This window comes from Pleurodeles waltl, chromosome 1_2, assembly GCF_031143425.1.
Source record: "Pleurodeles waltl isolate 20211129_DDA chromosome 1_2, aPleWal1.hap1.20221129, whole genome shotgun sequence".
Taxonomy (NCBI): domain Eukaryota; kingdom Metazoa; phylum Chordata; class Amphibia; order Caudata; family Salamandridae; genus Pleurodeles; species Pleurodeles waltl.
Genome location: NC_090437.1, coordinates 1,049,838,946 through 1,049,863,443, shown reverse-complemented (window position 1 = coordinate 1,049,863,443; position 24,498 = coordinate 1,049,838,946).

Sequence of the window (24,498 nt, the reverse complement as noted above, 5' to 3'; positions counted from 1 at the left end):
GACATGCAAAGCTCATGCAATACCACTAGGTACTATATCATAAGAAATACATTACTCAGTGTTACTAAAAATAAAGGTACTTTATTTTAGTGGCAATGTGCCAAAAATATCTCAGAGGATATACTCCCTTGGGAGGTAAGTGAAATACACAAAAAAATACACAACAGACCAAATCAGGTAAGTAAAACTGTCAGAAAATAGTGCAAACACAGTAGAATACAATAGGATGCAATAGGCCTAGGAGCAACACAAACCATATACTAAGAAAGTGGAATGCAAACCATGAGTGGACTCCCAGGCTAGTATAGTGTGTAGAGGTTTGCTGTGAGTGTAAGAAAACACTAACGGTGTCCAAGATACCCCACCCCAAGACCCTGGAAAGTATGAGTAAAGTACAGCTATTTCCACAGAAACACACTAAAGTTGTGATAAGGGATTTTGCCAAAGACCACAACCAGACTGCAAAGCACTGAAGCCGGATTTCTGGACCTGAGGACCTGCAAAGGAAGGGGACCAAGTCCAAGAGTCGTGAAAGTGTCCGGGGGGGCAGGAGCCCACTGAACCCCGGATGAAGGTGCAAAATGGCGGACTCTGGATGGAAGAAGCTGAAGATTCTGCAACAACGAAAGGTGCTAGGAAATTATCATTTGTGCAGAAGATGCCCCACGGAGTGCTGGAGGACGCAGAGTTGTTTCCTTGGCAGAACAAGTCTTGCTAGCTGCAAGAGTTGCAATTAGAGTAAAAGGGTGATGCCCAGGCCCAGGAAGGACCAGGATGTCGCCACTTGGGAGAGGAGACAGAGGGGGCCATCAGCTCTGTAGAGAGCCCATGCACAAGCAGGAAGCACCCGCAGAAGTCCTTGAACATGGGATCAAGAATTCTGAACACAGCAGTTGTCTCAACACTGCAAAAGGATGTCCCGAGATCAACTCAGGGAGCTGAGCATCACAGGACAGAGTGCTGGGGACCTAGGCTCAGCTGTGCAATCAGGATTTCTTGGAAATGTGCACAAAAGCCCTTGTAGTTGCATTTCATGCGGTGCACAGGATTACTGTCTGGCGAGGGGAGGCAAGGACTTACCTCCTCCAAATTTGGACAGTTGGACACAGCAGTCCATATGTGGCAATCCAACAGAGATGGCGTCCAACATACAAAGGTTTGTTTGTTCTGATTGGTTGCATTTAACCAAGCTAATGAGTCGCATGTCGTGGCCTCCCCTGAATCACCCATCCTTCTGCACTGTAGGTTTGTCACTCATACAATATACCTGTACTTTACAAATATGACTTATGGAAAGGTGACAATAGAGCTGGGGGGGGAGGGACCTGTCATAAGTCAATGTACAAAGGCCTTCAGGCCAAATTTCGCCACTGAAGACTCATTTTGGCCACATTTAAGGATCTACAGGTCTACAGGGAGATTGCCCATTGCCATAATTGCATAACCACAGCAACTCTACCCCAGCATGGTCTATGTCTCATACTGTGAGAAACATTTGACAGGCCCTGGTCTCTGCAGACTGAGCATACATAACCTAATTGACGTTCACATTTTCATCACTTTAATGAATGACAGTACATCCTATGCCCATCCTTCATGTGGGTCCACGGTTGTGCAACTTGGCAATGCCAGATGTTGGCTGAGTGATCTGTGGGACTATACACATTGCTTACAGAATCCTCAAATGACTTAAACAGTATACATATACAGATGTAATGAACATACATGTTATTTTATATTTACAAACATAATTTCTAAAGATATGCCATTGTATGACTGTAAGGTCTCCTTACCTAGATATATGGAATACAATAAAAGGAGAATCTAGGGCTCATCATGCAACACATATGTAATGTGAAATACATTGGGTACTTGTCTCCACTAGCAGTACCATGTACCTCTCATTTATGGAATACAACATGTTACAACAGGTACCCAAAAAGTCTTACTGGCACTCAGAGACACATTGTAGCCTATGAGGAAGGAAAGGATTGTGTTCAACAGAGTCAAATATGCCTATGAGGTTCTTACCTGCTCCTCTGATGAGCCATAGAACTGACCATACAGGGGAAGGATCTCCTCAATGAGCCTCTCCTGCTCCTCAGGAGAAAAGGTAGGAGCCCTTTCACCTGTGTGGCCTGGCCTGATTGTTTCCTGAGGTGGCACACAGCAGCTGAAGTGGTGGAGGTATTGATGGCAGCAGTGTAAGGAGTCGAGTTAGTGATTTATCAAAACACAGCATACATGTACACCATGTACGTGGTCATTGCCACCTACGGCCACAACCATTGGCCTGTGAACATCACAGTCACCAATGTTAGCCTATGGATGTGTCCGCTGTGGTTGAAACTGACCAAATCGTGATCAACTTTCGTTGGCAGTCACAGGGGGTTCCTAAGGTCCAGTAAACTAGGCCAGGCATCTGCCGTTTCGGCGGTTGTAAATACAGTATTGGGCCCTTTAAATGCATCACAACATCAATATATGTATATGATCATCACAAACAATCTAAAGCAGCATTGTTGTTTAGGTTCTCCTACACAATCACTGATACAGTAAGTTGCTGGTCACAGGTGGCATATTACGGTGGTGCACGGTTCACCACTAGTAACTGTTTTTTTGGTGGTTGGAACAGACTGGTAAATTTTCTGGGACATATGAGGAACAGGTAGATGAGTGATGCCCAAATCTATGTTGTTCACACATGTGTAGACAATCATAGGGCTCAAATTTGGCTTTGAGTAGTATACAGCTTTGATGTGTAATGAGTGTATTGTTTTTCCAGTCAGTAATGCTTTATCACATGATTTTGGTCCTATTCGTCATGTATGATGGTTTGGACCCAATGACTAATGTTCCAATGCATTTAATTCTATAAATAGTTGCCCTGGGATAGGGAGACGGTGACAAGCTCCACTATACCGTCCATTGCCAGACCTTCCAACAACTGAAAAATGTCACATCATCAAGCAGCTTTGTCTCAAAAGGCAAACTATTGTGGATTTATGTCATTGGTTGGAGCCAGATCTGATGCCTGGCCACAAGGTCCTTCCAATATACAGTGGCCATTCTGGTGGTATGTCCCAACTCATGTTCATTAGTATGTTTAGAGGTGTCCTATTAGCAATGATGAAACACATTGAAAGTTATATCATGTTCCCCAGACATAAGCATTTAGCCAATGTGAAGGCTAATTTCTATACTTTTGGTAGACTCCTATATATGGTGGGAACCATTAATGGCACAAATATTGCCTTTGTGCCACTGCAGACCAGTGAACAAGTCTATTGCAACAGGAAGCACTTTCAATCTATCAACATGTAACTTGTCTGCTTGTCTTCTCTACATCTCAAATGTCTGTGTCCGGTTTCCAGGTTCAGCCCATGATTCCTTTGTAGAGTGGAGCAGCACCATACCCCAGCAACCAGAGAGGGCCTGACTGGTTACTAAGGAACATCTGTCCTGATTTTGTGTGTGCAATGTCAGGTGCTACAATCATGAAGTGAGTGTCTCATTATGGCACTTATGTCTCATTCCAAAACACGGGACACAGCATATCCAAACCAACCTTGGTTGTTGACACAGCTGAGGAATCCAACCACACCTGGGGAAGTCCAATTCAAGAGACCCATGGACAAACATGGAGGGCAGTGGCGCATGCTTTTAGGCTCCTGAAGGCTGGATTTTGCTGTCTGGAGAAGACTGGGGGAGCCCTCATGCTGCATGCTCCATAACATTGCCCTGTGGAGGAATGGCCCTTACATCTTAGAGGTTGGGGAGCCTGCTGTGCCACCAGGTGAGAATCCTGAAATGCAGACTGAAGATGATAGTGGCGTAGAGGAAGGAGTTGACTTGCAACAAGATCTCATTGAAAGCTTCTTCTCATGAGTGTAAGTATATTATGCAATGTCATTAGTTTACTGTACAAAGATCTTTAGTTGTGATCATGCATGGAGCATATTTTTGAAAATAGATAGGGAGCTGATTCTTAAGCAAAATCTGTGAAAGGGTGTTTGATGAGAAAGCTTTTGGCACATTCACATTTTGATGATATTGCTTTGCTTATCTCAGATTTTTCTAATGGACTTTGTTCTCCAGACTATTGCTGTGTGACCTGTGTCATATGTATGGTTTCATAACTATACTCCTTGTTTCCATTTCAGAGTTGTGACATTGGCAGGTACATTGTGCTGTTTGGAAATACAAATCGGACATGGATTGTACCTGGCAATGTATTTCACAGACCTTAGGGTGGTCATTACAACCCTGGCGGACAGTGTTAAAGCGGCGGTAAGACCACCAACAGTCCGGCGGTAAAAAAATGTGAATTACGACTGGCGGAAACCGCCAACAAAGACAGCCACTTTAACACTCCGACCGCCACGGCGGTACAGACAAACAGCTTGGCGGTTACCACCAACAGACAGGCGGAAGACAAAGTACTGCCCACAGTATCACAACCTACCAATCCGCCACCTTTTCCGGGGCGGATTCACCGCGGACAAAAGCACGGCGGAAACAGGACTTCGAAGGGGAAACGCTCACCTCTACACACCCCACGAGGAATCTGGACGCCATGGAACCCAAGCTGCACATCCTGCCAGCCCTCATCTTCTTGATCCTCTACCAGGAGCACGAACGCCGGCGGTGAAGACAACAGTGAGTACTGCACCTATGGCACAGGGGAGGGGGGGGGAAATACAGGGACACACACACGCAACACCCCCACCCCCATCCTCACCCACTACAACACACACACTAATACATATTTATACATTATAGTTATGCCCCCCACCCCCCCCGGAAGAATGCAAAGACAAAAGGAAATGAGTGTAACCATTGTAATATATTAAAATCAAGTACACAAAAATATATATATATACACCATAAACAAAATATACACCAAGCTTAGTAGTCCAGGTAGTGCTCCAATGAAGTCCGTGGAACACTGGGCCCACACGGTATGGGTGGGGCCCACACAAGATCCCCGACCATGATGGAGAGAACACTGCAGGGGCATCGGAGAGCAAGAAAACAGGCACCTCAAGGGGAGGGAAAGGGGGGGCACCTCAGCCGGTGGAGTGCACAACGCCAAATCCACGAGGGGGCCATATGCCCACTGTTCAATCCTGGGGAGTGCAAAGCCACAGTCTCTCAAGTCTCTACAGTGGGTGGGTTGCCCACGGTTCAATCCTGGGGAGTGCAAAACCCCAGTCTCACAAGTCTCTACAGTGGGTGGGTTGCCCACTGTTCAATCCTGGGGAGTACAAAGCCACAGTCTCACAAGTCTCACAAGTCTCTACAGTGGGTGGGTTGCTCACTGTTCAATCCTGGGGAGTGAAAAGCCACAGTCTCACAAGTCTCTACAGTGGGTGGATTGCCCACTGTTCCATCCTGGGGAGTGCAAAGCCACAGTCTCTCAAGTCTCTACAGTGGGTGGGTTGCCCACTGTTCAATCCTGACGAGTGCAAAGCCACAGTCTCTCAAGTCTCTACAGTGGGTGGGTTGCCCACTGTTCCATCCTGGGGAGTGCAAAGCCACAGTCTCACAAGTCGCTGCAGTGGGTGGATTGCCCACTGTTCCATCCTAGGGAGTGCAAAGCCACAGTCTCACAAGTCTCTACAGTGGGTGGGTTGCCCACTGCTCTATCCTGGGGAGTGCAAAGCCACAGTCTCTCAAGTCTCTCCAGTGGGTGGGTTGCCCACTGCATTATCCTGAGGAGTGCAAAGCCACAGTCTCTCAAGTCTCTATAGTGGGTGGTTTGCCCACTGCTTTATCCTGGGGAGTGCAAAGCCACAGTGTGTCAAGTCTCTACAGTGGGTGGTTGCCCACTGAATTGTCCTGGGGAGTGCAAAGCCACAGTCTCTCAAGTCTATACAGTGGGTGGTTTGCCCACTGTTCAGTCCTGGGGAGTGCAAAGCCACAGTCTCTCAAGTCTCTCCAGTGGGTGGGTTGCCCACTGTGCCATCCTGGGGAGTGCAAAGCCACAGTCTCTCAAATGGATGCCTTTCTCCACTGGTTCTGTAGGGGGCCTTGTGCCCAGAGTGCTTCATCCTGCCAAGGACAGAGGTAGTGGATGTATCTCTCCACTTGTTCTGGAGGGGGCATGGTGCCCAGAGTGCTTCATCCTGCTAAGGACAGAGGTAGTGGATGTATCTCTCCACTGGTTCTGGAGGGGGCATGGTGCCTAGAGTGCTTCATCCTGCCAAGGACAGGGGTAGTTGATTTATCTCTCCACTGGTTCTGTAGGGGGCTCTGTGCCCAGAGTGCTTCATCCTGCTCGTGACGGACTCAGTAGCATCAGTGCCCTTGGCGCTCATGGGCCAGCGGTGTTGAGGCGGCGGTGCCCTGTTCAGCGATGCTTGTAGCGGCGGTGCCCTGTTCAGCGGTGCTTGGGGCGGCGGTGCCCTGTTCAGCGGTGCTTGTGGCGTCGATGCCCGGTTCAGCGGTGCTTGGAGTGGCGGTGCCCTGTTCAGCAGTGGTTGAGGCGGCGGTGCCCTGGTTAGCGGTGCTTGAGGCGGTGGTGCCCTGTTCAGCGGTGCTTGAGGCGGTGGGCTCCTTTGTAGTGACTCAGCTGCTGGCGGTCCTCTCTGTCCCAGCAGGGCTTGTGCTGGCGGTCCTCTCTGTCCCAGCGGGGCTTGTGCTGGCGGTCTTGTGCTGGCGGTCCTCTCTGTCCCAGCGGGGCTTGTGCTGGCGGTCCTCTCTAGCCCAGCGGGGCTTGTGCTGGCAGTGGCCTCCTGGGCAGCAGGGCAGGTTCTGGCGGTGGCGGTGATGATGGCGGTGGCCTCCTGGGCAGTGGGGATGATGGCGGTGGCCTCCTGGCAGCGGGGATGATGGCGGTCTCCTCTGCTGTGCTGCTCTTTCCAGACTTTCCGGGTTTCTTGTGGCTCTTCCCCACCTTGGAAGGTGTCGCAGCTGACTCCACACTCCCACTGGGACCCCTGGGAGCGGCTTTGGTGGCTGGAGTCTTCCCCCTCTCTCGCCGGGCACTGGCCAACTTTTGTTGCTTGACAGGTGGGGGACTGTCCGTGCTCTGGCTCCGTGCCACACTGACTGCCCTGGTGGCCGGTGCACTCCAGATTCCGGTGATTACAGGCACCACTGGTCCCGGAGATGTTGTGGCTGAGGTGCTAGGTTGGGACCTGGAGAGTTGGGCCCTAGGAGACGGACGGGTGGGGGAGGTGTGGGAAAGAGGTCAAGGTTGGACAGGAAAAGTTTTTTGGAGACACTGGGATGAGTAGCTAGAGGGGGTTTGAGAGTGGAGGAAGAGGTTGTTGTTGTAGGAGGTGTTCGTTTGGTGACTTTGGGTGAAGGTGCATGCGCTGGAGGCTGCCGTGAGGTGGATGGCTGTTGGGTGGGTATGTGCCTGCGTTTGTGTATCTTGGGAGGTGGCATCACAGACACACTGGGAGAGGACACAAGGGACGTGTGAATGGTAGAGGGGGTGGTGACTGCACGTGAGCGGTGTGTGGTGGTGGGTGTGCTGGTGATGGCAGTAGTGGCTGTAGATGTAGTGCATGCAGGTGTGAGTGTAGACGAGACTGGGAGGGAGGAGGGAGACGAGGAGGAGGGGGACACAGTGGAGGCAGTGGATGATGGTGTGTCTGTATGTGTCTGATGCTTGCGTGAGTGCCTGTGGGATGTGTGGTGCTTATGTTTGCCAGAGCTTTCCTTGTGTGTTGACATGTGTGCATGCTGGTCTGAAGGTGTGCTTGGGATAGGCTGGGATACAGGGGATTGGGTCTGGGTGGAGGAAGTTGGATGGGGGAGGCTAGAGACAGGGACAATGGCTGCGATCAGTGCTGAGGCCAGAGTCTGAAAAGCTCGCTGAAGGGACGCCTGACCAGAATTAATGCCATCCAGGAATGCATTTGTTTGTTGCAACTGCCTTTCGACACCCTGGATGGCATTCAAAATGGTAGACTGCCGAACAGTGAGGGACCTGAGGAGGTCAATGGCCTCCTCACTGAGGGCAGCAGGGGTGACTGGGGCAGGGGCTGAGGTGCCTGGGGCGAAGGTGATGCCCACCCTCCTGGGTGAGCTGGCATGGGGCAAAGGGTGAGGGGCTGCTGGGAGGGTGGTGCTGGTAGGGGGGGTGGAGGCTGTACCAGTAGATGCTGGGGGCACAGATGTTGCCGCCACCACAAGGGAGCTCTCATCAGAGGACGAGTCCGTGTCGCTGGTGTCAGCTCCTGTCCCCGCCGTGGAGCTCCCCTCGCCCTCCGTCGCACTGGTGAACTCCGAGTCCGTAGTGTCGCCCTCCAGGGACATGTGGGTTGCAGCTCCCTGGTGCTCCGGTGCCACAGCTCCTTCGCATGATGATGCTAATGCACACAAGAACAGGGAGACCACAAAAAGGGGGGGACGACAGAAGAAAGACATGTTCAGTGCATGCATTACCGCTTACCTTTGGCGGACACGACAGACACAGAAGCCCCCTGCACTAAACCGTGCTCTTGGGCTCCACTGTTCAATCCCTGGGAAATGGCCTACTAGGCTATGGACGACATCTGCACACATGGATGACACAGGGGCATGACTAGGTGTACTTGGCACTCTACAGAGGTGGGGTGGGGTGCCACATGGCCTGCCTTACGGAGGGACCTTGCCTACTAAACTCGCCCTGGCCTAGGGAAACCCACAGCCCACCTCCCCCACCCAGACACCTCCACTGCGTGCAAAATCAGAAGGTGACACCCCCTTGTGGCTGCTGTGATGCCCTCAAGTGCCCATCCAACTCCAGGTACACCACTGTCAGGATCCTGAACATCACGGGGTCATGGTGCGACGGGCACCCATCCCACGTTGGGAGGCCATTCCCAGCTGAGCCTCCACCATCTTCTTGCTCCAGTGGCGAACATCCTCCCATCTTTTTCCGGCAGTGGGTGCTCCATCTGTGGTAGAACCCCAGGGTCCTGACATCCTTGGCGATGGCACGCCAAATATCTTTTTTATGGTGGGTGCTGACCTACATGAATTGTACAGGGGGAAGAGAAACGTATTACCAACTGCACCGTCACAGTCATTGGCCCCCATTCCTACCCTTGCCATGTGACACATGCACTCACCGTCGTTTCATGCACGCCGCAATCTCCCACCCCCTTCTTACATCCACCCCACTCCACACAGGCATAGCCCACACAGCATGCTCCCAGTGTACTTACCTGTTTGTCTAGAGGACAGTAGAGTAGCGTGTACTGGGGGAGGACCCCATCCACAAATTTCTCCAACTCCTCCGATGTGAAGGCAGGGGCCCTTTCCCCAGACACTCGAGCCATTGTCTCTTCCAGACCAAGGTCACAGCAGCACTTGCAGTGTAGGTCCTCTCCTGTCGAAAATCAGGTATCGAGTGATTGAACAAATAGAAAATGGCAGTCATGTCCGTGGGGGTGTGTACCATCACCACCGGCGTACATCGTCATTGGCTCCTGGGACCCATAAGGTCCAATGTTAACCAATGCAGCATAGCGCCGCAATCTTCGACTGCGACGGTGTACAACGCCAGCGCAGTTACCTCACATCCCATTGTCCCACTTTAGAGGTCAGGCATCCGCCATTTCAGGGGCCCACATGGCTTCATTTCTAACTGCGTCACACATACCTAGGCCTAGACTCAACACACATACAGGCCACTTTTCGGATTATGATTCGTGTTCTGTGTAAGCTGTGGGTACGTACCTCTGAGTTGTTTGACTCAGTGCTCACTGTTGTCCTTCATAGGCACCGTCCGCTGGGACATGTGAGGAGATGGCGGCATCCTCCGGTGTACAGACCGCTGGTGGACCTGTCGACAATGGCGGAAAGACATGTGATCATCACATACAGGCTTGACCGTGCCGCAATCCAGGAACTGTGTACCCAGCTGGAGCCAGACCTGATGTCAGCTATCCACCATCCCACAGGAATCCCCCCTCAAGTGCAGGTGGAGTGAGTGCTCCATTTCCTTGCAAGTGGGTCATTTCAAACAACAGTGGCCATAGCATCAGGGATGTCCCAGCCTATGTTTTCAAATGTGTTGTCCAGAGTGTTGTCTGCCCTGCTGAAACACATGCGGAGTTACATCGTTTTCCCTCAGGTTGCAGATGTGCCTACAGTGATAGGTGATTTCTATGCCCTGGGACATATCCCCAACATCATGGGTACCATTGATGGGACACATATGTCTTTGGTCCCCCCCCGCAGGAGTGAACAGGTGTATAGAAACCGGAAGAGTTACCATTCAATGAATGTGCAGATGGTATGTTTGGAAGACCAGTGCATCTCACATGTGAATGCCAAGTTCGCTGGCTCAGTGCATGACGCCTACATCCTGCAGAATAGCAGCATCCCTTATGTGATGGGTCAACTCCAGAGGCACCGTGTGTGGCTATTAGGTGAGCACCTGGAAGCAAGACAGTGGGAATGGTTGTCTGGGTCTGGGATTATCCCTACAGGTTAGTGTGTGTCTAACATTTGTCCCTCACCATTTGCAGGTTACTCTGGTTACCCCAACCTGTCATGGCTACTGACCCCAGTGAGGAATCCCAGGACAAGGGCAGAGGAACGCTACAATGAGGCCCATGTGCGAACATGGCGGATAATCGAGCGGACCTTCGGCCTCCTGAAGGCCAGGTTCATGCACCTCCATATGACAGGTGGATCCCTCTTCTATTCACCAAAGGAGGTTTGCCAGATCACTGTGGCCTGCTGTATGCTTCACAACTTAGCTTTGCGATGACAGGTGCCTTTTCTGCAGGAGGATGGTCCAGATGGCGGTGTTGTTGCAGCTGTGGAGCCTGTGGACAGTGAAGACGAGGAAGCAGAAGAAGAGGACATGGACAACAGGGACTCGGTGATCATGAAATATTTCCAGTGAGACACAGGTAAGAATACAAACCTGCCTACTACATGTGCTTTAACACTACTACCTCTCTACTGTCTGTCGTTTTCACCCAGTGTATGGTCACTGAGTTGTCACTTTCCCTTACGATTTCACAGATGTGGGTCCCACTGTGTGACATCTGCTTTGATTCCTCATGGACTAGAGCTGTGTGACATAGGTATGTTGACATTACAATTGAAAGAGCTTTTTGCCACAGTAATTGCTAATACACTATGCCGAAATCACAGACAGGCTCCAGATTGTTTAGTGCTTCAAGGATGTTTATTTAAGTGCAAAATATTGGAGGGGGTTGCAAAATGGTGAGGGGTGATGGTGGAGGAATGTCCATGGCAGAGTCCAGTCTAATAGTCTCACAGGTGCAGTGCCCAAATGGGCATAGGAAGTGGAGCTGGGGCAGTTTAAGGATGGACAGGGTGACAAAGTGGGACAGAAGGATGACATTCAGGGTGGTCTCATTACTTTGTGGGAGTCTTGGCATCGTTCTCTGTCTTTGTCCTGGATCTTAGTGACCGTTTGTGGGGTGGTTCTCCCTCTGCAGGGGGTAGGGTGCAGGTGTGGTGGTCCTGTGGTGGTGCCTCCTGTCCACTTGCGCCGGCGGAGGTGGTGGGCTGTTCATCGTCCAGGCTAGTGTCAGGGGCCCCTTGTTGTGCCACAGTGTCCCTCCTGGTGTTGAGTACTTCCTTCAGGACCCCAGGGTGGTGCCCAGGGTGGAATTGATGGCTCTGAGTTCCTCCCTGAAGCCCATATACTGTTCCTCCTGCAGGCGCTGGGTCTCCTGAAACTTGTCCAGTACCGTTGCCATTGTCTCCTGGGAATGGTGGTAGGCTCCCATGATGGAGGAGAGGGCCTCGTGGAGAGTGAGTTCCCTTGGCCTGTACTCCCCCTGTCGCACAGCAGCCCTCCCAGTTCCCCTGTGTTCCTGGGCCTCCGTCCCCTGGACAGTGTGCCCACTGCCACTGCCCCCAGGTCCCTGTTGTTGTTGGGGTGGTGGGTTAGCCTGGGTTCCCTGTAGTGGTGGACACACTGCTGATAGACGTGTCCTGGGGACAGAGGTATGGGCCGCTGAGTGGGTGCTGTGCTGGTGTTTCCAGAGGGGGGAAGCTCTGTAATGGCCTGTGACTGAGTGATGGGAACCGACTGTCCCGAGGTCCCCGATGGGCTGGGCTGGTCATCTAGATCAAGTTGGACAGAGCTGCTGTCATCACTGTGGGCCTCTTCTGTTGGTGGTGTGGACATGTGTGGACCCTCCTGTCCGGTGACGTTGGGTAGGGATCCTGCAGGGGTATAAAAGGATTTTTATTACATCTGTGTGTGCCATAGTGTGCAATGGGTGGGTGACCGTGTACCCCAGTGTTTGAATTCCTGTGTGGGACCTTTTGTGATGATGGTTTAGGGGGGTGTATTGTTTTGTGCAGTGGGCATGCTTTGGTGATGGGTGTCCACGCTTTGGTGTTGCATGCAGGGCTTGGTGTTGGGATGTGTGGTTTGTGATGTTGGGACATTTGTGAGGAGTTGGAGTGATGGGGGTGAGGGTAAGGGGGGGTATGTGATGGCATGCAGGTAGGGTGGAGGATGTAATAGTTAAGATTTGACTTACAAGAGTCCATTCTGCCATCTACTCCTGCGAGGCCCTCAGGATGCAGAATCGCCAAGACCTGCTCCTCCCATGTTGTAAGTTGTGGGGGAGGAAGTGAGGGTCTGCCGCCAGTCCGCTGAACTGCAAGGTGGTGTCTTCAATCAATCAATCAGTCTATTTGTAAAGCGCGCTACTCACCCGGAGGGTCTCAAGGCGCTAGGGGAAGGGGGGACCGCTACTGCTCGAATAGCCAGGTCTTGAGATGCTTCCTGAAGGAGAGGTGATCTTGGGTAAGACGGAGGTGGATGGGGAGGGAGTTCCATGTCTTGGCTGCCAGGTAGGAGAAGGATCTTCCTCCCATGGTGGCTCTTCGAATGCGTGGCACAGCAGCGAGGGCGTGGCTGGAAGAACGTAGCTGGCGGGTGGGAGTGTAGAAGGTCAGGCGGTTGTTGAGGTACCTGGGGCCCAGGTCGTGGAGGGCTTTGTGTGCGTGGGTGAGGAGTCGGAACGTGATTCTCTTGCTGACGGAGAGCCAGTGCAGGTCTTTCAGGTGTCCGGAGATGTGGCTGTGACGGGGGATGTCCAGGATGAGTCGTGCGGAGGCGTTCTGGATGCGTTGGAGTCTTTTCTGTAGTTTGACTGTGGTTCCGGTGTAGAGGGTGTTACCGTAGTCCAAACCGCTGGTGACCAGTGCCTGGGTGACCGTTTTCCTGGTTTCGGTGGGGATCCATCGGAAGATCTTTTGGAGCATGCGTAGGATGTTGAAGCATGATGATGAGACGGCGTTGACTTGTCTGGTCATCGAAAGGGAGGAGTCCAGGATGAAGCCCAGGTTGCGTGCGTGGTCTGTTGGTTTGGGCGCGCTGCCCAGGGCGGGGGGCCACCAGGAGTCATCCCAAGGAGAGGGAGATGGTCCAAGGATGAGGACTTCCGTCTTGTCTGAGTTCAGTTTCAGGCGGCTGTTCATCATCCACTCGGCCACGTCTTTCATCCCTTCGTGGAGGTTGGTTCTGGCGGTGGCTGGGTCGTTGGTGAGGGAGAGGATCAGCTGGGTGTCATCGGCGTAGGAGATGATGTTGAGGTTGTGTTGGCGTGCGATGGCTGCGAGGGGGCTCATGTAGACGTTGAAGAGGGTGGGGCTGAGTGATGATCCTTGTGGTACGCCGCAGATGACTCCGGTGGCCTCGGATCTGAACGGGGGAGGCGGACTCTCTGGGTTCTTCCGGCGAGGAATGAAATTATCCAATCTAGGGCCTTCTCTTGGATTCCGATGTTGCTGAGGCGCTGTACTAGGGTGTGGTGGAAGACCGTGTCGAACGCTGCGGAGAGGTCTAGGAGGATGAGGGTCACTGTTTCCCCGTTGTCGAGCAGGGCTCGGATGTCGTCAGTGGCTGCAATGAGGGCGGTCTCGGTGCTGTGGTTGGCTCGGAAGCCGGATTGCGAGTGGTCGAGGGATCCGTTCGTCTCGAGGAAGGCAGCGAGCTGTCTGTTAACGGTCTTCTCGTTGACTTTGGCAGGAAACGGGAGGAGCGAGATGGGGCGGTAGTTCTTGAGGTCAGTGGGGTCTGCTGATGGTTTCTTCAGGAGGGCGCTGAGTTTGGCATGCTTCCAGCTCTCCGGGAAGGTGGCGGTGTTGAAGGAGCAGTTAATGATGTCCCGGAGTTGGGGTGCGATGACGGAGTCGGCCTTGTTGAAGACGTGGTGAGGGCATGGATCGGATGGTGATCCGGAGTGGATGGTGTTCATCGTGTGGGTGGTGTCTTCGGTGCTGACTGGGGTCCAGGCGCGGAGGGTGGTGGTGGGGGGCGTCTGTTCGGTGGTTGGGTGCGTGGTCTGTGCGCCGAAGCTGTTGTGTATGTCGGCTATCTTGCGGTGAAAGAACGAGGCGAGTGAGTCGCAGAGTTCTTGTGAGGGAGTGATGCCGTTGTTTGTCTTGAGACCACGTAATGCACCTTCCCCCGTAGGTCGTTCCACCTTCCTAATGTCATCCCGATTTCTTGGGTGCTGTCCCACTGCGTTGACCCTGTCCACTATTCTTAGCCATAGCTCCATCTTCCTTGCAATGGAGGTGTGATGCACCTATAATCCGAATAGCTGTGGCTCTACCCTGACGATTTCCTCCACCATGACCCTGAGCTCCTCCTCCGAGAACCTGGGGTGTCTTTGCCATGCCATGGGGTGGTGTGGGTGATGTGTGGGGTGGTGTGTGTTGTGATACGTGTGCTGATATGTAGTGGGGTGTTGTGTGAGGTGCGTGGAAGTTATGTGGGTGATGGTCTGGTGTGCCTGTGGATGCTCGTATTGTTGATGGTGGTGTCACTCTCTGTGCTTCTTTCTCAATTGTGGTCGTAGGAGTTTGTGGGTGATGTGGGTGTGTGTTTTATATTGTATTGGGTGTGTGGGAGTGGTGTGTGTATGTGTATCAGGTGTGTGTATTTTGAATTGTCCAATGTGGCTGTGTTTTGTATGTGTGTGTGTATTTGAGTGCGGCGGTGTGTACCGCCAATGGAATACCGCGGTTGAAAGACCGCCACGTGGATTCGTGTGTCGTGATATTGTGGGCGTATTTCTGTTGGCATGACAGTGGAGGTTTTGTTTTCGCCAATTTATCACTGACCTTTGGTGTGGGGGACTTGTGTGGGTGTCTGAATTTTTGCGGATTCCGTGCTGTGGGTCATAATAGCGGTGGCGGATTTCCGCGGCGGTGTGTTGGCAGTCTTCTGCACGGCGGTAAGCAGCTTTTACCACCAATGTTGTAATGAGGGCTTAGATGTAGAAGACCTGTATCAAGACACCTTACATAGTGATTGAATGGAAGTGCAGACAACTCAGTTGGACTTGTTTGATGTCGCGTGGTGGCCATGATGCTTCATGTGTGTCCTCATGTGGTCATTAAAATTGTTGTTGTAGGCCAAAATCATGTCAGTTCCCATTCACAGTGGCGAAACACTCTTTTTGTGTGAACTGGTTGTAGCTGTTAGTGTGTTTCATCTTTGTAGGCTAAAGTATCTGTGGCACATCAGTGACATTTGTTTGTGTTGCCAGATGCAGTAGCACTGAATTGTACTGACCCTGTAATCAAGGACAGTTGTACTTCCATCTGACTGAGTGCTGCATTATATGAGGTAGGCTTACTTTTTAGAGCTATGCTATATGGATACAGCTGATAACATCAACCATATCCATTTTGCCTACTTAACAGGTCAGTGTCTGATATGTTAATTACTACAATGTCCAGGAGGTCAGTACCAGTGTATTTGGTGGCCTACACAGTCTGATATAGTCATGTCTGAATTAGTAGCTTATATCTTCATTGTTTGGTTAACAAGGTCCTACATATCTACATAGCCAAATGTTATTTTTAAGATAGCAGACAATGAGTTTGTGATGGGTGATTTTAATACAATGTTAATGAAAAAAAAAAATTGGGAAAGAAAAAAACAAAAATGTACAGTATATGGGAAAGGTATGACGAATAAAATCACTGGAATAGATGCCACACCATTGGAAGTCCAAAGTCCAGTGTACTCCTCCCATTGAAACAGGATCGGGATTAGTCCACAAAGTGCATGTGTGACACACAAAGGAGGACATTAAGGAAGAGATTTCTTGCTGGCAGTGGTGGGTGTCTTGCATTCTGCACCTCCTGGATTCCTGCATAGACGTCCCAGCTTGTGAGTGGGGACATCAGCTGCTGCAGAGGAAGGGATGACTGAGGGCTGCTATGCCTCTGGCAGGCCCTCCCTTCCTGTGGTTGCTGCAAATGTCCTTGGCCCTGAGTTATTTGGCCCACACAAAGAGGTGGATGGTGGTTAAAAAGCACTGCTCAGGGTTGTGTGGATGTTCCTCAGCACTCGTGTTAGGGTGCCTATGTTTGAAATGCAGTCATCCATTTTTAGATCATGTCCCACTGACCCTGCTTCATTTCCCAGTGATCAGGTCACACCTGGCCCATCTTGTCTTGGCACTCCTGATAGAACCCTAAGACGTGGCAGATGGTATCCTGATCAACAGCAGCCACATTGGCGTCACTCCGCTGGCCCATGGCATCCCTCTCATGCACTCCACCCCCAAAAGCTTGCGCCCTTGGCACAGGGTGCCCTTTTTGACTGGGACCTATACCCTCTGTATGAGGAGTGTTCAGTTGCACCTCAGGATCTAGGACTGGAGGCATAAGATAGTTGGATTGGTGCTAGGTACACAAGTTGGAGGGAACATTGTTGCCTGTGATATTGACGCAACAGGGCTGGGAGGTGTCGTTGTGAGCACAGCAAGACTCACTGTTGCTGTCCTGACTACATATGTCAAGACCATACTCCTTGCCCGCAGGTCCAGAAGTTTTGTCATCATTGAGGGATTCATCCAGTGGTGGAGTGTGAGTCTGGTCAGTGGATGGGATCTGCCCAGGGGCTATGCCAGTTCGACCTGCTGAGTAAGAGGGTGCATTGTTATTGATTAGAGTGTGACATCTACCTCCAAGGGTTTTGTGTTAACGTAATTAGAGACATGGGACATTCTTAAGTGGTAGGTTCCATGTTACAATGGTTTAGGAGTATTTGACATGACATCTGTTCAGCTTGCCGGAACTATTAGAATCAAGCAGCTCATTAGATGTGCTGATCAGTTGCATTTTGCATGAGGGAATGAAAATGACATCTTACCAACAATGAAGCCAACAAAGTGGAAAGACAACATGTGCATTTGATAATTCGGAGGCCTAGTTGAGTGTGATACAGGTAAACACACAACCTTGTTGCAGTCATCATGTGTTCAGTGCTGTGTCGATGTGTGGGCTGCTGATACCAATCTGCTGATGCAGCTTATGGTGATAGGAATACGTGGGACATATTTAAGAGCCCCTAGCGCCATTCTAACACCACATTAGTGTCCTTTTTTTGACACTCATGTGGGGTTAGAATGCCCAAAAAAACAAACCATATTTACATAGTGGCGCAATGCATGCATTGCACCACTTTGTAACCCTTTGCACTATGCTATGCCTGCACCAGGCATAATGTATGCAAAGGGGGCGTTCCCCTGTTAGAGGGGGGCAAAAAATAGTGCAAAGAAATCATTTTTATTGTGCATTTAATGCCTACTCAGAAAAGGCATTAAAAGGAGGCTACCATTGTTTAAAATGGACCTCTGGGTGCTTTGCAGGATTAGCTTCAACATTTTTTATGCTAATCCTGCAAAGCTCCAGACTAGCATCAAAAATTCTGATGCTAGTCCCCTAACTACCGCCATGGTGCGCCATATTTTAAATACAGTACACTCATGATGGCACTGTGTGCAGTGCCACTTTTGTTAAATATGTCCCTTGGTGTACCCACTGGGGCCCATATTTGTACTTTTTTAGCGCCGCATTTGCTTCATTTTTTTACACAAAAGCAGAACAAACATACAAAATATAATTGTATTTTGTAAGTTTGTGACGTTTTGGCGTCAACAAATGATGCAAGTGTGGCGCTAAAAAAGTATAAGTATGGGCCTTGGTACTCTGAGTTGAGCATTATCTGTATGTTGTTCACTCCCAGATGAGTAAACTTCATTTGAGAGTTCACTAACAGATGTTTTTGGGCAAGTGAACACTAGTCTGGTGTTTAGAGTTACAGAAATAGGGCCTCCTGGGTGTTGCAGTCAGGTCACTCCAGCTATTTCCCAACATTTGACAAATGGTATACTCCCAGGTGAGTAAACTTCATTTGAGAGTTCACTAACAGATGTATTGAGCCAATTGAACCCTGACCTGTTGGTTGGGGTTACAGAAACAAGACCTGTTTGGCTTTGCAGTCAGGTCACTGCCTCTACTTCCCAACACTTGACAAATGTTGGTTACTACATATCTGTTGCCAGACTGCATTTAGGTCGGAGCATACATTTACATGTTGAGACATACCACGAGTTCTGGGAGGAATTTCTTTGACTGAAATGCTTACAGGCAACATTCCAACTTATGGCATGCAATGGCACTTGATAGCTGTGATGTTAGGTCCAACAATACACATTGACAGTCTAACATCACAGATACTCTGGGTGTGGAATGGTGTTACAGTCAGTGAACAACACAGTGGAAAGTTGAGCTATGAGCATGCATGACATTGCAGTTTAGCAACAGTTTTTGTGTTTTAACTTACCAGACTCTGCTCCTCCAGGTATTCCTGTCAGTTGCTTAGGATGCAGGATGGCCAATATAATCTCCTCCCAGGGAAAGAGTTGCAATAGGGCTCCAGAAGGGCCACCTCCAGTCTTGTTGGCCTCCATCTGTTGGCTGGAGGCCAGGGAATGTACCTTAACTCTCAGGTCATTCAACCTCTTGCTAATGTCCTCCTTTGTGAACAGGATACTGCCTACAGCATTCACTTTGTCAATAATCCTTTACCACAGTACCATTTTCCTACTGAGGGAGTATGCTGGACTTGGGCTCCAAACAATTGTGACTCTACTCTTATGATTTCATCCAACGTGACTCTCAACTCATCCACTGAAAAACACATTTTTGATATTTGACATGGTGGGGAATTAAAGTGGATGACAAGGAGTTACTTACAAAAGGAAAGTGATGAAGGAAGTAAATGAAGAAATGTGTGTGAAAGGGGTTTTACAGATAGTGAAAAAACCGGATTGCCTTATCTCTCTGGTCAGAAATCAGCTCCTGGTTGCAGTGGACATGCAATGCATCATGGTCTGGTAGGGGTGTGTTTTATAGTGTGCTTTCTAGATGTGTCCACTGGGCCCCGTTATTGTCAGCTGTGTTGTTTTTTAATTCATCCAATGGGTATTTGTCTTTTGCTGAGCATGTACCACAGTGGTCACCTTCTCTTGGCTAACTGCTGCATGGGGACCACCACATTGATTGTGTCTTTGAATAGGCTTGGTGGTTGACCGCGTTGCTGATGGAACCAGAGGACAGACCGCCAAGATAGCAGTCCGCTGCTGATGGTTAACACTTAGAGGGTGGCGGTTCTGCCTGTTTACATTGTAATATGGCAGTCTGGGGACTGCTGGCATAGTGGTCTTCTGGGACTACCAAACTTGTAATCGGGTCCTAAGTGTGATGCAGTTTTGCGAATGTAATGTGTTTTTTAGGTGGGATTATTTTTTTTATTTTTTTCACTCTACAGGGTTTTGTCGATGAACGTGTCCTATGGACTATGCACGTTTTTTGGGGGGAAAAATCAATTATAGTTTGATAAACCAATCATTTTTACTTAGTTTTCCTTTTTTTCGTGTTTCTTGGAGCAATTCTTTTTTCACTTTTTTAGGGTTTTCATGGTTCCTAGATCTTTTGGATTGCCTTGAGTGATCACTTTTGAATTCCTTTTCTTTTTACATTTTTTAGACTTTTTGGACAATATTATTCCTATTGGTGGAATACTATATTTGACTATGTGGATATAGAAGAAGATCTATAGCTATGGAAAAGTAAGTCTCATTCATGTATTATTTCTTTTGTTTAATGTGGTATAAAAGTTTGTAGTAGGGGATTTTATAAAAGAGATATTTGTGTTTAGATATTCATCATGTATGGTGTATATCAGAGTGAATGGCTTGGGACACATTTTAAAGGTCTCATCCATCATTTGTTTTGTGTTTCACAATAGCTTAGTTTTAGTAAGTGATTCACTGTAGAGACTCTGGTGGTCATTTTGACCTCGTCAGTCTTTTCTCAAGACCGCCGAGGGACCGGCGTATTATGACTATTGGCAGCTCTCTGTCCTTTTTCAGACGGAGAGCCGCCAACAGCCATACTGGCGGGCGGCGGGGAAGTGGAGGTTGCTCCACCTCCACCACCACGTCAACAGAACACCGCCCACCGAATCACGTCCTGTGATTCGGTGTGGCGGTGTTCTGTTGACGGTGTGGTGTCGGCGGAGCAGCCCCCATGGCTCCCGTACCCTCCCGGAGGATCGTCGGACCAGGTAAGTCAATCGTCCGTGAGGGAAGGGGGGTGGGGGAGTGTTGTGTGTTGTGTGTGTTCATGGGGGTGTGCGTGTGTGTATGTAGTGGGGATGTCTGAGTGCCTGTATGCTTGCGTGGGTGTTGTGAGTATGGGAATGAGTGCGTGTATGTCTGTAGATATGTCTGCATGGTTGTGTGCGTGCCTGTTTGAATGTGGGTGTGTGTGTAGATGTTTGCATGTATGTCAGTGTGTGTGCGTGTATGTGTGTTGCTGGTGCCTGCGTGCGTGTCGTGTGTGCAGGAGTGAAGTGATGTTAGGGGTTGGGGTGGGGAGGGGGGTCCTGCCACCTTTGGGGGATGGCAGGGGTGGTGGGGGGTGTAGGGGAGGGAGTCTGGTTGGGGGTGGGGGATGGTGGAGACCCCTATCAGTGCCAGGGAAGGAATTCCCTGGCACTGATAGTGCTTACCGCCATGGATTTCATGGCGGTTCCAACCGCAGGATATCCATGGCGGTAAGCCAGGTCCAAATACCGCCGGCGGTATAGTGATGACCGCCGGGCTGGAGACCCTGGTCTCCAGCCCACTGGTCGTCTCCGCCCTGGCGGGCGGAACGGAGAAGCGGCAGATGACCATGGCGGTAACCGCCATGTTCAAAATTTCCAAAAAAAGACCGCCAGCCTGTTGGCGGTCTTACCGCCGCTTCTCCACCGTCGCCAGGGTCGTAATGACCCCCTTTGTTTCTCAAGGTTAAGGTTTTCATGTAAAATGAAAGGTTCCTCATTATGTGTCATTTTTAAATGTTCAGGTATTTTTATGAATTGTTACCTTCTAGGGGCAGGAAGAGTATCGCTGGTGACTTTTTTAGTTTATGCATTTAAACATTTTAAAGTGGTTGTAGGTGGTAGTTGGCCTGTGATGTCTTAGGCAGTATTTCATTAAGGATTTTAGTTGTGGGTAGCTTGAAGCTAGTGCTTGCCTCCTGTATGTCCTGCAGAACCTTACATACGCCTATGTGTATCACATTTGGGGGGGGGTTATTTTCTTACATGAATTACCACATCATCTTTGTAATTGTCCTTCCATAGCATGCATTAGAATAATATTTTTCACATTTCCATTTTATATTTTCAGTTGATGCACTTTCTGGTAGGTATAGCTCATGTGATGTAGTAACTGCTGATCTGCGCTGTTATGTATTTTGCTACTTCTTTTATTGTACCTGAAAGTAGTGTCATAGTTTCAGTATGTACAGTATCTTAAAGTTGTTTGCTTGCCATTTAAATGTAAAATTATGCACCTACTTCTGTATAGTTCTATATTGAATTCTATATTTCTACATTTACATGTAGGTTCTGTTTAGAGGATTTACAATGTTTGGCAGCTTTTCTCCTCTGGTGTTGAACAGGTGCTTTCATTTCTATTGCACTGAAAAGAAAATCAGAATCATTTTAAATGTTAATTTGTTGGCAGTTTGTAGAGGTTGAGGTTAAGTTTATTTTTACATGTTATTTGGATTAATTAAAATTTTTTATTAATTTATGCATACCAACTTTAGTATATATTTCTTGCTGCTTTGTAATAAAAAATATTTTCCTGGCAGTTTATCACTTTTCCGAGTTGTTATTTTTTTCTTTTTGGAAGTCTAAGTAAAGAGATAAAAGTGGGAGAATGTTTTATTTAATATTTGCTACTGTACATTTTTAAGATTATTAACTAGTATGTTTTAGTTTAAACATAAGTATTTCTTACTTAATTGTATAGTTGTTGAGATGTATATATTTCTTCTTTAGTGGTCTGATCAGAGAATCAGGCAGATTTTTCTCAACTTGCAGCTTTTGTAATTTTTTTAATATTTGGTAAATTAGTGTACCTTCAATATTTTAATATTGTTGAGTTAATTGTTTGATTTGATTTCACTGGTCAAAGTGGTTTATACTTTGACTGTATTGGTTGATTTAGTTTTAGTTTTAATTTCTTTTTCATCAGTTACACCCTTGTATGGTAAACACTAATTTGGGTTTTATTTATAATGAATGATTTTTAGTTTTGTAGTTTAAATACTGGGATTTTATAGTTAGGCTCACATTATAAATGTACAGATCCATAGAAATTCACTTATTATAGTTAGAGTTATCTCAAGTAGTTATAACTTGTGCCCTAAGGTAAATATAACTCGTGCCCACGGCATGCACTTTTTTCATCAAAAAATGTTCTGCAATTATTACATTGATATTATCAATGATGTTTGCAAAGATATTGTGAGTGCCGTAATTTTGGGGTAATTAAAAGAGGATGGCGAGGGCACAACTTAATGTGACCTTAGGACATAAGTTATAGCTACTTTTGATAACTCTATCTATAACAGGTGAATTACAATGGTTATGTATGTTGAAAATGTGAGCCTAACTATAACATACCTTTGTTTTTTTCAGTGAATTTCGATGGCTTTTTTAAACTTTACGTTAATCCAACCACCGCCACGCATGGCTAAAGGTCGTGTGTGAGGAGGGTTGCATGCAGGGCCTGGCCTGCAGCCAGGCACTGTGGCTAACTCCCCGACCACCAAATGCCGTGCCGCGCACAGCCTTTGGCTGTGTGTGGTGGAAGTTGAATGCACCCTGTCTCTTTGGGTGTGACAATAGGTGTGAGAGGGTGTATCTAGGTGTGAGAGAGGCTGTAAGAGTGTCTGTCTGGGCATAACAGTGGGTGTGTCAGGGTCTTAGTGGAGCTGCAAGTGGGTGCAACAGTGTGTGTGGGTCTGTAAGTGGTTATGTGAGGGTTTTAGTGGGTTTGTGAGTGGGTGTGTGAGAGTGAGTGGCTGCATGAGTGCCTGAGTGGGTGTGTGAGTGGGTGCGTGATGGTCTGAATGGGGCTGTAAGTGGTTGCACAAGGGCCAGACTAGGTCTGTGAATGGGTGTGTGAGTGGGTCTGTGAGTAGATGCATAAGGTTCTGAGTGGGTCTGTGAGTGGGTGAAAAGGGTCTAAGTGGGTTTGAGAGTGGATGGGTAAGGGTCTGAGTGGGTCTTTGAGAAATTGAGAGAGAGAGAGAGAGACAGAGAGAGAGAGAGAGAGAGAGAGAGAGAGAGAGATAGAAAGTGTTTTCGGCTTTGATGAATAAGATACTTAGAATGAGATATTTCTAGACAAATTGAAATCAAAAAAGTGTATTTGTCAATAAAAAAAAGTGATATCACCTTTCAGTGTGAAGCTTAAACTTTTGAAGTTTAAAAGAAATTAAAGAAGGAAAATGATCATGGACACTCATGGAGTGGAACCCTCAAATTTCAGTGTGAGGGTCTGGGACCTTAACCTTTAGACCATAGGTTACTCCTTACTGTGATGCTTATAGGCATAACCATGACAGTCAATCCACATTTGTGATTGAAAAGAAAGGTGAATGTTCCATCAATAGTAAAGTTTAATGGGCAAAACACTAAGAAATAAACACACTGCCAAACAATACTAGGATGTGAAACTTCAGCCTACTGCATGACAGCACAAGACCTGGACCATTAGGCTAGAAGTGACTCTGTTCTACTCTGCACCCAAACATAACTATACTTTTTGAAATAACTGTATGGAGAGACGATTGCAATGGCAATCTTTTTCTCTCTTTCATCCATGTGTGAGATGGAAGAGAGAAAGAGAATCAAAGTGACAGGACCGTAGGGGGGGGAGCCTCAGGGCCCCCAGAGCCCTAGCGGCTCCCTACATCCTGCAGGAGCCTGCATTGCCACCCAAAAGCAGGGAGCTTCTCTAAACAGCAGCTAAATAGCAGAATAGCATGTTTGTGTGCAGGGAAACAGATGACAACTTCACTTTCTGGAAGTGAGAGCCGTTTGCCTCTGGGTGTGAGTGTCTTTGTTGTGAGATTGGGTGCCTGGGGATCTGAATGGTCCTGTGAGTGGATGTGTGAAGGTCTGAGTGGGTCTGTGAGTGGGTGCGCTAGTATCTGAGTGGGTCTGTGAGTGGATGCATTAGTGTCTGAGTGGGTCTGTGAGTGGGTGTGAGAGTGCTGCTATGAGTGAATGAATTAGAATATGAAATACTATGAATGTTTTTTGTTGACACCATGCACTGCTAATTACCCCACTAATTACAGCACTCATGCCGTCTTTGATAACCTCATTGATAACGT